Source organism: Octopus bimaculoides, chromosome 15 (assembly GCF_001194135.2).
Source record: "Octopus bimaculoides isolate UCB-OBI-ISO-001 chromosome 15, ASM119413v2, whole genome shotgun sequence".
Classification (NCBI taxonomy): Eukaryota; Metazoa; Mollusca; class Cephalopoda; order Octopoda; family Octopodidae; genus Octopus; species Octopus bimaculoides.
This window is the reverse complement of record NC_068995.1, coordinates 1629411-1632311: the sequence shown is the minus strand read 5'-3', so window position 1 is coordinate 1632311 and position 2901 is coordinate 1629411. Positions and strand designations below refer to the sequence as shown.

The window sequence follows — 2901 nt, the reverse complement described above, 5'->3', positions numbered from 1 at the left end:
GTGTGTGTGTGTGTGTGTGTGTGTGTGTGTGTGTGTGTGTGTGTGTGTGTGTGTGTGTGTGTGTAACTATGCCTTTGGGCCCCGATGGCTAGAATATAAGGGTGCCATCGTGTCGTACGGCTTGTTGCCGAGATTTTTTAGACTTGGCAGAGCTGATTCCTGTCCGGCTCTGACTCCACTCGATTCCTTCAACAATGAGAGAAATAGACAAACCGAATGAAAGGCTTAGATAAAGGAAGAAGAATCGACCCCAGTATATAAAGCGGCGGAGCAAGCAGTACAAAGACCTCGATGGGTCACAATAAACAAATAGCAATTGAGAACACCTCCATATGAGAAGGGTGGCTGCTGGAGATAGACTGAAACAATTGTCAAATCGATGACGCCTATCAAGGCAGAAACACGTGTTCTACAATTGTCCTCTTATTTTCTTTCTCCTTCTCCTTAATGGTAAGTTAGCATTCAAGAATTCCTGATTCTTGTAATTATCTCCTGTTCTTATGTGGAGCTGACCTTCTTTGCCATTCAGCAATTGTAGCACATCTTCTGCGGGCGAAGAGGATTTTAATAAGGCAAGAATTTATGTCGTATGGTATTCGGTGTAACCTGTGTGCATCTATGTTGTTTAACTACATGTCAATGGCCGATTGAGTTATTTCACTTGGTTCATTTGTGCGTATGTGTGTGTATGTGTGAGTGTGTGTGTATGTGTGAGTGTGTGTGTGTGTGAGTGTGTGTGTGTGTCTGTGAAGATAGATAGATTAAATTATATCCAAAATTAAATATTTCACTTTGCTGTTTTATTGCAGGATACAGACGAGTATGTAAGTATAAACTTTTTTGTGGCACTTTTGTACAAATGCACACATAACATACACAGACAGAGAGAAGGGGGAGGGAGAGAGAGAGAGTAACACTATAACTCGAATACTGTGTGGACTGAGACTCTTCGTTGACACATCACTGGTGTATTATTCTTTTCTACTTTAGGCATAAGGCCCGAAATTTTGGGGGAGGGACCAGTCGATTAGATCCACCCGCAGTATACAACTGGTACTTAATTTATCAACTCCGAAAGGATGAAAGGCATTTGAACTGAGAACGTGAAGACGGACGAAATACCGCTAAGCATTTCGCCCGATGTCCTAACGTTTCTGCCAGCTCGCCGCCTTATCACTGGTGTATTATTGTAGCTATTTAATTAAAGTCCATTAATTTGGGAGACCAATGACTATGGTATCACATTAGTGTAATGGCTCACACAATAAACGGTTTAGAGCAGAGGCGGCGTTCGAATCTAATAGGCGATGTTACTTCTTTTCATATTTATATATAAATAGAACAGATAAGAGAAGAGAGGTGAGAGAGTAGGTGTTTATTCCATTCGTTTACAACTCATATAGTTCACTACACTATCTATAGCAACGGACCAATCCTCTTAGTTCTAACCAAGCAAATTTTGCCCATTCAAAATCGTTATATATTCATTGATTATCATTGTATATATGTTTAATTGATTGTCTGTTTCTCTGTTATTACAGATACACACCCATTTTGCCTTTTGCCTCATCTCCGTACTGTTGCTGTTAATTGTTGTGATCCTTTTGACCTTCCTTATATTCGGCGTCAACCGTTATCGAAAACTCGCTGTAAGTATTTACCAGGTTGAGTCAAACGTTTTTTCGTATTTCAAGCTTTAATTAATTGTTCAATCAAATTACATTTGTAAAGCGTTTATTCATCAAAATATATATCCGATCGTATTCTATTGTCTCCCTAACGAAATACCGGGTGCCTACACCTCATTAATTCTATTGTCTGTTGTCATCATTATGCCCGAAGCTCCGTTTAATGCTAATGCCATTTGGCTGGTTTAGAGGCCCAAGTCTCCGTGCACCAGTTTTCAACCTCATCCGCACTGCTGATCCTCCGTCCGTGCAGGAAATGAGCCATAACTCGGAAAAGGTGGTAATCCGATGGTGTAAGGTCTGGACTGTAGGCAAGGTGAGGCAGCCCTTCCAGCCCTTCAAATTCCTCAACTTTGCACTCAGTCACATTGACAGTGTGTGCTGGGGTATTGAACACGCTATAGGAATGTGTGTCGTTGATTGACCAATGCCAAGGAGCAGGCTTTCAAAGCGCTATATATTCACTGCGGCCGTTGAGCATAAATGTCAGCGCTCAAAGCCTGACCATTTGGGACAAGCTCAAAGCGCAACACTCCCTCGAAATTCTACCAAACATACACCATGACCTTCTGTTCGAACAACAGGTTCGGAAGTCTGTCCACAACGAAACCACTGATTGCTCTTATTAGGATTACGAAAATAGATCCATTTCTTCATCCCTAATTACAATTCAAGGCCAAAAACGGGCATCTTGAGGATTTGCCAGCAGCTGTCTGCAAATATTCGCAAATCGTTGTGTCTGGTGATTGGTCAGTTGACGAGGAACTTGCCAACAGCGTCTGTTCACAAGGCTGAGCTTATGAAAATGTCGATTGATGGTGCTTTGTGAAGGACCAAGTTCCGCCAATAATGTACGAGTGCCTGCGATTGTCTGTTGTTCAACCATTTGAAGCAAAGCCTCATCTTCCACAACAGAATGTCTCCCTGACCTTGCTTTGTCTTTGAAGCTGGTGTCACCTTCCTTGAAACATCTGAACAACTTTTGTGCCACACGCTAGTTGACAGTTCCTCAATCTGACACATATATTTTTTTTAATTTTTCACCATCCGTTCTCAAAGCTGTAAAATAACCGATTAATGTTATATACGAAGATAAAGAACAAACAACTCAGCAACAGTTTGGACAAGTTGTCTCAAATGAAGGATATAATATGGAGATACGAGTTGCCAAAAATCACCAACGAAAATCCGAAAAAGACTTTTGACTTAACCT

General features: G+C 41.3%; 1 long non-coding RNA gene across 1 annotated transcript in view; it reads left to right on the top strand.

Moving 5' to 3' along the window:
- The first annotated feature begins 737 nt into the window (after nucleotides 1-737).
- The window catches only part of LOC128249490 (uncharacterized), a 3259-nt gene continuing 1095 nt past the window's right edge, over nucleotides 738-2901 (top strand). The window contains exons 1-2 of the long non-coding RNA XR_008265589.1: nucleotides 738-824; nucleotides 1542-1649. This is a non-coding gene — a long non-coding RNA (uncharacterized LOC128249490). The remainder of the gene's footprint in view (nucleotides 825-1541; nucleotides 1650-2901) is intronic.